The 11,213-nt window shown below is 49.5% G+C and overlaps 1 pseudogene; it reads right to left on the bottom strand.

Annotated features, from left to right (window-relative positions):
• Window positions 1-965: 965 nt before the first annotated feature.
• Window positions 966-1,925, bottom strand: LOC144773764 (mediator of RNA polymerase II transcription subunit 27 pseudogene; annotated as a pseudogene).
• Window positions 1,926-11,213: the final 9,288 nt, after the last annotated feature.

Raw genomic sequence — 11,213 nt, 5'->3', positions numbered from 1 at the left:
GACATATGCCATACTACAGAACAGAAGCAGTGGAAGATGGGCAAACGAGTGGTGGAATTAGATAAATGAAGTTCCCTGCGTCACTTCGTATCATGTGGAATAATCACATATACTCTTTCCACTCAGTAGAGGAGGCAGATGATCTTATTGAAAAAATTAAGAAAGGAGGAGAGATGTGAGGGAGGTTTAAATCTGAAAATAAGGGAGACCCCTATAATCAGAGGGATCAGGGAAGGAAAATGGGCGATGATCTTTTTTGATGTTTGACCCAAGGACCCGATGCCGATTAGGCTTATAGCCTAAATAGTAGGGAGGATTCCACTGAGGGTGGGTGGGGGACAGGGGGGATTGGAGCGTGGGAAGAGGGGGGCGCGTGCGTGGGGGAGCAGTGGGAAAAAGGTGGTCTGCTCTTGGTCCTTGATATCAGGTGTAGATAGTTTTTTTTTTTCAATCTACTCCTTGTTTATTTAATATTTGAAAAATATACATTCCCCCACCTTTACAAAAATGGAATTCCCCATGAGCTGCTGCAGCCCACATTCAGAACCATGTTGGAACTCAGGAAGTGGGCAGAACATGGTCTCTGTGGCCTGCTGTACAGCAGGAGACGGCTTGGACACAGTTGCTCAAGCAGGTTCAACATTTCTCTCCCTGAGATAACAGTAGCTTCATCCTGTGAGAAGTGATCAAGCTCTTCAAGACATAACATTATGTGATACCCCACAGGAGTGTACCTCAGAAGCTTACAGTACATGTCCCTAGAAGGCTGACCTATGGTTAATGCTAAAAGGCAACTACAAAAACAGAGAATAAGGACTGGTCATCGAAGGGGGATACTGCAGAGAAAAGCTGGGACACCAGTGTCGATGGCTAGATGTTGGGTATAAGGCTCTGCATGATGGACTCCTGATTCAGAGAAGACCTGCAGGGCCTTGGTATTGAGAGTAAACCTTGGATGATGGGTACTATCCGCTCCCACTGCTGCCTTCTGGTGCAGCCCCTACTGCCGGCATGTCATGGAAGGCTTCCAGGGTGTGAAAAGCCCGCCACGTCGGCGGTAGGCCATCTTGCAGAAACCTCCCGCAGCGCTGGCAGGACGCCTGGAACAGCTTGATGTAACTTCTTAACTAGGTCATGAAGGAGCGGACCACCACATCAGGCATCTGGGGCAGCTGGTAGTGCAGCAGGGCCGTGGTTGCATGGTCGGTCACCTTTTGAAAGACTTGAGAGTTCGACTTGGACCAGATGTCGAGCTTGCCATCTTGAGTGTAGACATTTTCATGATATCCTTTCACCACTGTGCGGTCAATGAACAAACTGCGCATGACCATCACCACCTTGAGCACCTTCCCAAGTGTCACCAAGAGAATTGCGGAGGTGCCATTGGGCCTGGTGAGCTGGATGGACATCTCTGGAAACATCCTGTTGATTTGACTGATGACGTCATCAACATATTGTGTTGGCAGAACAAGGGTTGTGGGCTGGGCTTTTGGTTTGCGCTTGGTCGATACTCCCACCTGAATGGCCGAACATTTTAGCGACTGCTGGTTTAAGAGGCCAGATGCTAGACCTGCATGGTACTGCAGATTGTTCGACCGTTTGTAGGCTTGGAGAAGCTGACTGTACAGAGGAGTTTTGTCCTGCACTGGATCCAGACTCAGCAGGCCGCTGTTATGGAGGGGGTGGTTCTCGGATGGTTTTCCCACTAGATTACTGAGACGTTCAAGTTCACTGAGGGCCCGGGTCACCGCTCCCAGCCCCTCCTGCACGCCCCAAAGGAAGGCTTTCTCGTGCTCCTCCAGGCCCCCCTTGTTCCTGATCCCCTCCTTCAGGGAGTCGAAGACGCGGGTGACGCTGGAGCGCAGCACCTGCACGGCGGATATGGCCTGGGCGAAGGCCTCCAGGTTCACGACGTCCGCCATGTCTGCGAGCTTCAAACTGCACAACAGTACAGCGTGCGCGGCTGACGTGTAGATAGTACTCAATGGCCACTATTAATAGCTAAGACCTTGTAATGGGAGTCGGAGATTTAAAATTCCTTTTGTGGACTATAAATGGTTTGCGATGCCCCCATAGACAGAGGTAAGCGATGAAGTATCTAGAACAGAGTCCTGCTCAAATAGGTTTCATTCAGGAGACCCACTTGAGCCATGTAGAGAGTTGCATAATGTTTGCTAGGTATCCATGGATAAAACACTATTGTACCTCAGATAGTTCATTGTAAGGGAGTGGCTATTTTGATAAAACATGGGGCAGGCTGTACTATAAAATCAATACAAAATGATCAAACTGGGAGATGGGTAATGGCTAGATTAGACTTTGGAAGATCGGAGTTGGTATGTGAATCTTTTTATGGTCCCAACATGGATGCGCTTCATATATTTGTAAGTTGCAATGGATCCTGCTGGAGGTAGACTCACTGGTAGTAATTGGTGGAGACTTTAATGTTCTTCTAGATCCTCTAAAGGCTAGATCCAATCAGAGTCACTATGTAGGGGCACCCAAGCTGTGTCAGACCCTGAACAATATGATACATGATCTAGAGCTTGTGGATCTGTGGAGGGCAAGGAAGGGTAATAAGTAGGGATATACCTTCCACTAAGAAAAACTGACATTTCTCTAGAATCCATCATGGTTTTTTTGACAGGTCCATTGAAGAGGTCAAAAGACATCCAGCCTAGCCACATATCAGACCATGTCTCTGTTGTATTCAAATTAAAGGGGAGCAGAGATAATGTAGGATCTAGATGGACACTTAAAAGATCTATAATGTCTGACTCAGAGATAGAAAGAGATCTTAAATGTGCAACAACAAATTATTTCTGTGATAATATTGGATCAACATCTATGGATTTTGTATGGGATGCCTTCAAGGCGTATATGAGGGTTTTCCTACATAGTCGCATATGTACAAAAAAATAGGGAGGAATAGCGAGAGTTCCCACTGTTGGAGGATAAAATCTCCCAAATAGAGGCAGAAAGGATCCGGCTTAATCAGGGGGCACCTGAAAGAATATCTCAAGTTCAGAAGGACCTTGACAATGCCCGCCAGGTATTTAGAGTATGGCTCGATCAAAAATGACAGTGGCTGTCAAAGTCAATGCAGAATTTTGAATATGGAGAGAAGGCAGGAGCACCGTTGGCTTGCAAAGCCAGGGTAAATCATGTAAAAAACAACATAAATGAATTAATTATCAACTAAAATGGGAAAACATCACGTAGACTGGTGGACATGCAAGCTCGTTTCATTTCATTATTTTCGGAGTTGTATAAGGATGAGATTACACCTAATATGGAGGCCCTTAAGACCTGGTTGAGGGAGATATCCTTTTCAACCCTAACAGCTGAAAGCCGTGACCTGCTAGATGCCCCAGTAACCAAGGGTGAGATCAGAGAGAAAATTAGGAACTATAAAAACAACAAAGCAGCAGGCACAGATGCACTCCCTAGTGAGATATACAAACGTTTGCCCCGATTTTGGGGGTGTTTTTCAATTCACTCTACCAGCTAGAGGGAATGTTACCTAACTCATGGAAGGGACAACTATTGTGCTTATACTGAAACACGGAAAGGACCTCAAAGGGTGGATTCCTATAGACCCATTTCTCTGTTGAACGCCGATTATAAGATCTTTAAGAGCATTTTAGCAGGGAGTTTGGTCAAAATTGCTCCACAGCTGATCAATGTTGATCAGAAAGGCTTTATTCCTAAAAGATACATACAAGAACAAACGCAACAACTAATTGGCAATATATATCTTGCCATAGCTAGATCCGAACCCTTGGCCGTAGTGGTACTAGATGCAGCCAAGGCATTCGACAGAGAGAATTGTTAAGGTCAATAGGTTTCGGGCCTATTTTTATCCAGAGTCTGGTAAATTACTACCAGGAGGCCTCCGCTAAAATACTGGCATATGGGTTTTTAACATCTAGCTTTGACATACTAAGAGAAACAAAACAGGGTGGCCGCCTCTCACCCCTACTTTTTAATATCTATATAGATCCCCTGGCCCAAACAATCAGGGCAGATGATCTGATTACTCTCTTTAAATCCCAGCAATACAGCTGTAAGGTAGCCCTATACATGGATGATCTGCTACTGTATAAGGATAATCCAGTAGTGGCAATACGAAGGATTAAAGTTTTGTTAGAGGAATTTGGAGCTTTTTCAGGATATCTAGCTAATACATCTAAAACGGAGGTGATGCTCTGGAACATAGACAATTGGGAGGATAGAACAAGTCAAGAGCTTAAATACTTGGGTATTACACTCATTAAAGAGATTGAGAGAATTTTGCAGATCAATCAAAGCAGGACTATAAAAGAAGTTGACCGATTATTAGCCAGGTGGAAAAACCTTCCTTTAACAATATATGGCAGGGTCAACTTAGTCGAAATGGTAATTCTACCTAAACTAACATACCTCTTTAATGCTATTCCCCTTACCTTTCCAGAATTAGATATTAGTAAAATCCAGAGTAAGATCACAAGATTTATCTGGGCCCATAAAGGTGCCGGGTTAGCTTGGAAGAAGCTAAGGCGCAGACTGATTAATGGGAGATTGGCCCTTCCGGATATTAAATAGTATTGTCCCGCTTTTCAATGAAAAATTTCAGGATGATGCTTATGAAACCAGATGATTCAACGTGGGGCAGACTTCTGGCAAAAATTATGAGGCAGGAGGGGGGAGAAGGTTTTCTTTATGAATTTGGAGCACCTAGATACTTAAAGAAGTGTGATTGAAAGTACTGAAGAGTGTCCTTAGCTTAGGGCATAAGGTCAGAAGTAGAAGGAGGATAGGGTATTACTCCGAGTTTGCCCCAATTTGGGATTCCCTGTGGACACCGGAATGCCTTAAAGATAGCCTTGCAATATCAATCAAAAAAGCAGGTATCTTCATCTGGTCAGATTTGGTATCCTCTGAGGGGGTCCACCCATGGGATGATTTAGGAGCTAGGATTTGGAGTGGCCTCTCCAGATTTAAATGTATGCAATTGGGGGCGCTAGAGGGCACCAAGCAGAATGGCCGCACTCGTGTGAGGCTCTTGCAGATCGGGCTCCAATCCTGTAAAAATCCTGCCCATCCCGGCATTATAACCCAGCACGGCAGGCCACATATGCATGGGATGCACGCCAGAGACTACCTGGGCTTTCTGCGGCAGTAGATCCTGAGCTTGCGGCTACAAAGATGGCGGCAGAGTGGTCGGCCTGAGACGGGGCTGCTGCGGCGAGTGCTACTGCTGACAATCGGCGGTCTGCCCGGTACCTGCTGCCGAGCTGAGGCCTGCCGAACTCTGAGTGGTGGCTGAGGTGAGCTGCACCCCCCTTGTCGGGCCGGGACTGACCCGTGGACCTCCCGCCTGCTGCGCTGCTCCTCCGCGGGCTACCTGGTGGCTCTGAGGCTGATTGCTGAGTAAGGTGGGCGTCGGAGCGAAGGTCATCCCCTGCTGACCTGGAGGGAAGGCGCTGTACTGGAGACCCGGCCGCCATTGAGGAGGTGAGCGGTGAGAGGGTTCCCGGGTGCGGGGCCCGTGCTCAGAGGACCATCTCCGCAGCCTGCTGTCCCCTCCTGCTGCTGCAGCTCGCTGGGCCTGGCGTGCTCCTGCCTACCCGAGGCGGCTGGATCTGCTCTTTGGGCGGTGTGTTCTGCGGTGAGTGCGGACCTGGTGGCGTGGCCCGCCGGCTCCCCCTTGACCAGCGGGGGCCGAGTGATTGGTCCTTAGAATGAGGGAGCCTGGACCCACAACCTGCTGGCCCATTGGGACATACGGGTTGACAGCCTTCACTGTGACCTCTCCGAATAACTGCAGCCCCGATCGGGCCCCCTACGGCCTACTGTCTCTGTCTGCTGCTGCCATTTGATAGGCCTGGCACAGTCTTGCCCACCCGCTGAGACTGAGACCGCTGAGTGGGCAGGGAGACGGTGGGTATCCACTTTGTGGTGCCGGCGGAGGGAAGAACTTGGGCCTAATGAAGCGGCCTGCTGGCTTCCAGCCACATTGCGACAGACCACTTAGCCCGACCCTCGAGCTGAGGGACCCTTACCCATGACCCACCGACCCGCACGTTTACACAACTTTGCCTATCTGGTGCGCGAGCTCTACATACCTGCACTCCTTGTGGGAAGGTGTTGCCCCAAGGCGGCGGAGCGCATTGGGACCCGCTCGGACACTGGGTGCCTCGGAGGCGGCATGGGCGCCTACGACCTTTGGGGTGTGTCACCTACACACGGCATCTACCACCTGTGATCGCTGAACTGGCGCCATGGGCCTGGCGAGGCCTAGTGGAGAGGCACACGTGCTGGGTGGCAGCCCACAGCACAGGGCGTGAGGAGCTAGACATACCCACCAGCTGCATAGATAATACACGCGCAAGAAGCTACCCAGTCTGTGCCCGCTGTGCTCTAACAAGAAGACAAGACACGGATCCCTCCAACACCCCACTAAATCGAAGATTCTCCCGCCTGACCACGATGGGGAAGTTGGATAACAGGCAGCCGAAGCTCACCTTTGACACCAGGAAGACTCCTCATTCCCAGACGGTACCGGACGAAGAACTGGCCGAAACCTCGACCACATCAACAGCGGACCTAAAGGAACTGCTGCTTGCGATTCAATCTAGCCTGACCTCCATCGAATCTAAAATGGACTCTATGTCGGCCAGAATGGACGGCCTCACGCATAGGGTGGAAAAGCTCGATGATCGATTGACTGAAGCGGAAAGGCGGATATCTGACCTGGAGGACACAACCATAGCCACAAATACTCGTACACTTGAAATGGATAAAATGCTGAGGGTGATAGCTGCCACAAGCGAGGAGCTGGAATCGCGCTCACGGAGGGAGACCTCTGCATTCTGGGGATACCGGAGTCTACTGCAACCGGGAAAATGAAGGCATATATGGAGCACTTACTCATAACACTGTTTGGGAGAGAGGAGTTCTCGACAGTCTTTGTGGTCGAAAGAGCGCACCGGTCACTGGAAAGTCGTCCTCCCCCTCAGACTCCCCCTCGTCCCATAATAGCTAAAATGCTAAACTATTGCGATAGAGACACTGCCCTCCGCCTATCCAGAGAAAAACTCATGACGGGTCAGAGATCTCCATATATCCGGACCTTACCATTGCTGTGCAGGAGCAGAGGCGTACATTTCTTCAGGTTAAAAAGAAGCTTCAGCAGCTCAGAATCCCCTACGCTAGGCTGTTTTCGGCCTGCTGGAAGGTCACAGCCCTAGGGAAATATCACTTCTTTACAAATCCACAACTTGCTCCAGACTTCATCAAGACCCCACCCAAACCATCCGGAGGGTGCCTCTCCCCTATGAGACAGGAAGAAGATAACAGAGGTGCATCAGACATTGAGTAACTAGCCATACTGTAACACGCTGTCAGGCCCCTCTTTCGACTGGACACTCCCACTTGACAGATTATCAGGTCCCTAGCTGAGATGGCAAAGGCTACGCACATACTGAAGACAGCGGACATGACTCACCTGCTAAAAAGATACGAACTTTAACACCATAGGAATCCATAACAAGGAGCCTAGACATGTAATCCTGTTCCCGGAGGCGGCTCAATAGATCCCGGGCCTGGCCTGGCAAGCTCAATCTGTCCCCTGCGCTGCAAACTCTCTACTAGCTTAGGCCTGCTTCGGCCTTTGCAACCTATCAATTAAACTGCCTGAATGGACCGAAGATTCTAAGCCCGAATGCCCTCACCACTGCGAGGAGTACCTGGTTTACCCTCTGGCCGCCACCCACCAGGTGAACCCTAACACGTGACTTTGTGCAACATGATTGCCATGTTTTCTTACTGTCCCCGGTTGGGACTGGGGTTTGTGGGACTGTTGGGGTTGGGGTGGGCGCACAGCACAGCAGGTTGGGGTTGCTGTTGTGGGAGGAGGGAGGGATCAGGGATTGATTTTTATGTTGTTTTTGTACTGGCATTGACACAATTCCACTGCTTGTTGTATTACCATATAACCACACACACGAAGGCCTATCACAATCTTTTTTATTACGTATATGACAGAGGCCCTTCCTACAACGCTCATATATCGTCCCCGGAAACGTCGACATATCCTTGCTTATCTAGATCGCCAAAGCATCCACTGCGCCATGCTGCAGGTAACACACTTAGCTCCAAACTCATCCCGTACCTTCGTTGCTCGCTGGGCTGCTCACAGGGGCTTCTCCTGTTATTCCTCATTTGCCCGAGGCACTTCTGTGTTGGTAAAACACACACTCCCTTACACTCCCATAGGAGCCTATGCAGACCCACAAGGAAGGTATAACATAATGTGGGGCAGGCTCTCAGGGGAATCCATTACCATGGTATCGTGTTATGGCCCAAACTCGGATGACCCAGAGTTTTTCCGGGTGTTGTGGGGAAAGGTACAAGACATAGACACTACACACCTGATATGGGGGTAGATTTGAATGTCACACTCAACCCGAGCCTAGATAGGTCGCACCCGCAATCAGACCACTACACAGCTGCGCAGCGGACTCTCAGGGACATTGTGGTGGAACATGGCCTTGCGGACCCCTGGAGAGCTCACCACTCATTGACACGACAGGGCTCTTGTTACTCCTCCGTTCACGCCTCCTGGTTGCGCAGCGATTATTGGCTGGTCGATAGGGGACTGGCAACTTGGACTTCACGCACCACCTATTTATCACGCACATATTCGGACCAGTCTCCAATAGTGCTGACTCTCACCCCACCGCAAGAGGAGCCCCCATATTTAGCATGGCGCCTCAATCCGCAGTCACTACTTGACCCTGTTTTTAAAGACGAATTAGAACAGAAAATATCGGACTTCTTCCTTCGTAACACTGGCTCAGTTCCTCTATATTCTACCATATGGGAGGCTTTTTTTAAGTCACCATCCGGGGCATCTGCCTAGCAAAAAGTGGCGGGGTATTGAAAGACATACGAAACACGCTTCACAAATTAGAGGAAAAAATCAAGCAAACTGAATCTGATCTCCAGTCCGCGCCCTCTCCCACATTACAGGCACACCTGCGTGTGTTACTTACCGACTACCAAGACACTGCAGAACGCGAGTGTAAATTCCGGGGAAAATATCACAAAGCTCGGCAGTACGGGGAAGGCGACAGACCATGTAGAGCGCTGGCCTCTTCTGTCCGCCCTACACGTTTCACCAACATGGTATTAGGAATTGAAGATGAGGATGGACTGACGCATAGAAACTCCTCTGACATTTTAGCCGCGTTTAAGTAATTTTATAAAGATCTGTACTCCACCCACCGCCACACTCCAGTACATTGTGAATAATTTTTTTAGGACACCGCCATATCCAGGCTAGGAAATGGCCAAAGAGAATTCCTACTAGCCCACCATGAGGATGATGAGATCATCTCAGCCATCATGCTATTGCAATCTGGCAAAGCCCCGGGGCCTGACGGCCTACCGGCTAAATTCTATAAAATGCATAAGCATCTCATTATTCCAGTGCTGAGGCACGTGTTTGAAGAGGCCTGGGAGACCGGCATTCTGCCCCGCACAATGAGTGAAGCTCTCATTATATCTTTGCCTAAGCCAGGTATATTGCCCAAGCAACTAGACTCGTACAGGCCCCCTCTCTCATAAACGTAGATGCCAAAATTCTCGCCAAACTAATTGCTAACCATATCAGCCCCCTTATGCCAGTGCTGGTCCTCCCGATCAATCAGGATTTGTCCCGACCAGGAGCACCGCCAACAACTTGAGAACACTATTTGCTTTACTTCATGACATTGACCCCGAGGAAAACGCGGCCGCCATATTCCTTGATCCACCAAGGCATTCGATTTCCTGGAATGGGATTATCTTTCCGTTGTCTTGGTGCGCAAGGGCTCCCCCCCCATTTCTGGCCTAGATCAACTTATTATACACTGGTCTTCGTGCCACCGTAACGGTAAATGGCCTGCGCGCTTCCTCCTTCCCACTGGCGAGGGGCACCAGGCAGGGATGTCCCCTCTCGGATTTGCTTTGGCTATTGAACCCCTCGTTGCTAAAATCAGACAACACCATCGAGACCACGCCATCATCTACCCAGAGCGTAGATTCTCATATCCTTATACGCAGACGATACGACTCTATACTTGAGACATCCTGACATCAGATTGAATCCCATACTGCGCTTATTTATTCTGTTTGGGCAACTATCAGGGGTAAATATCAACTGGTCCAAGTCCCAGATATTTCCGCTTACTGAATCCACCACAAGGTTTGCCCCTGATTTCCCCCGAAAAGGTGCGATGACACTCTCACCTATCTGGGTATCACTGTGTCTCGCGCATGCGATGAACTTATGACAGCTAACTACAGACACACCGATAAAATCACAGGATGGATAGTGCTACCCCTATCCATGGCTGGTAGAGCATCATTAATCAAAATGGTCATTCTACCCAAACTCCTGTACCTATTTGTCAACATCCCATATGCCCCCAGCCATCACTTTTTCTCTGCCATTAAGACCCAACTTATATGACTAATATTGGGCGGGAAACAGGCCCGGCTTAGATGGAACACACTCACGCGCCCTTTTAGTGCAGGTGGATTCTCAGTGCCAGATATCGAATTATATTTTAGATGTGCACAGGCACACGTTGCTACATATTGGATGAAGCCCCCCTACATGCCTCATATGGCGATCGAAAATGGCTACAAGCACCCTCATTCCTAGCACCGCCTACCACAGCGTCCCCGCGGTCCCCAGACATATTGCATCCACCACCGTTCAATGCACCGTCAGCGCATGGCACGATCAAGCCAAACTAACCAACTGCACACCACTGTACTCTCCTCTCCTGCCCCTTTACGGGCGGCAAGACCTCCCAGTCATGCAGAAGGGCGCCTGTCGTCAGCTCCTCCGCAAACTCCCTATACACACCTGGGGGCACCTCTATACTAACGGGAAGTTTAGCACCAGTGACAACTTTTTAAAAAATGTCAACCCTACTCCCCTAGACCGATTCTATTACATCAGACTCTGACAAGACGTGAAAGCTGCTACACCCACTTTCCCCCTGGAACCCCCAGTGATGCCCCTGCTACATGTACTGCTGCAACAAGACGCCCCTGCACATGTACTATCGAAATTATACCGAAACGTCCAAACCAACAGAGAATATGACCCGCCATCGGCCCTGGGCAAGTGGGAGAGGGAACTCGGCCACCCCATAACCGACGAACAGTGGACATAT

This window comes from Lissotriton helveticus, chromosome 8, assembly GCF_964261635.1.
Source record: "Lissotriton helveticus chromosome 8, aLisHel1.1, whole genome shotgun sequence".
NCBI classification, from domain to species: Eukaryota; Metazoa; Chordata; class Amphibia; order Caudata; family Salamandridae; genus Lissotriton; species Lissotriton helveticus.
Note: the sequence above shows the minus strand (reverse complement) of the source record. Positions and strands in the feature narration are given on the sequence as shown.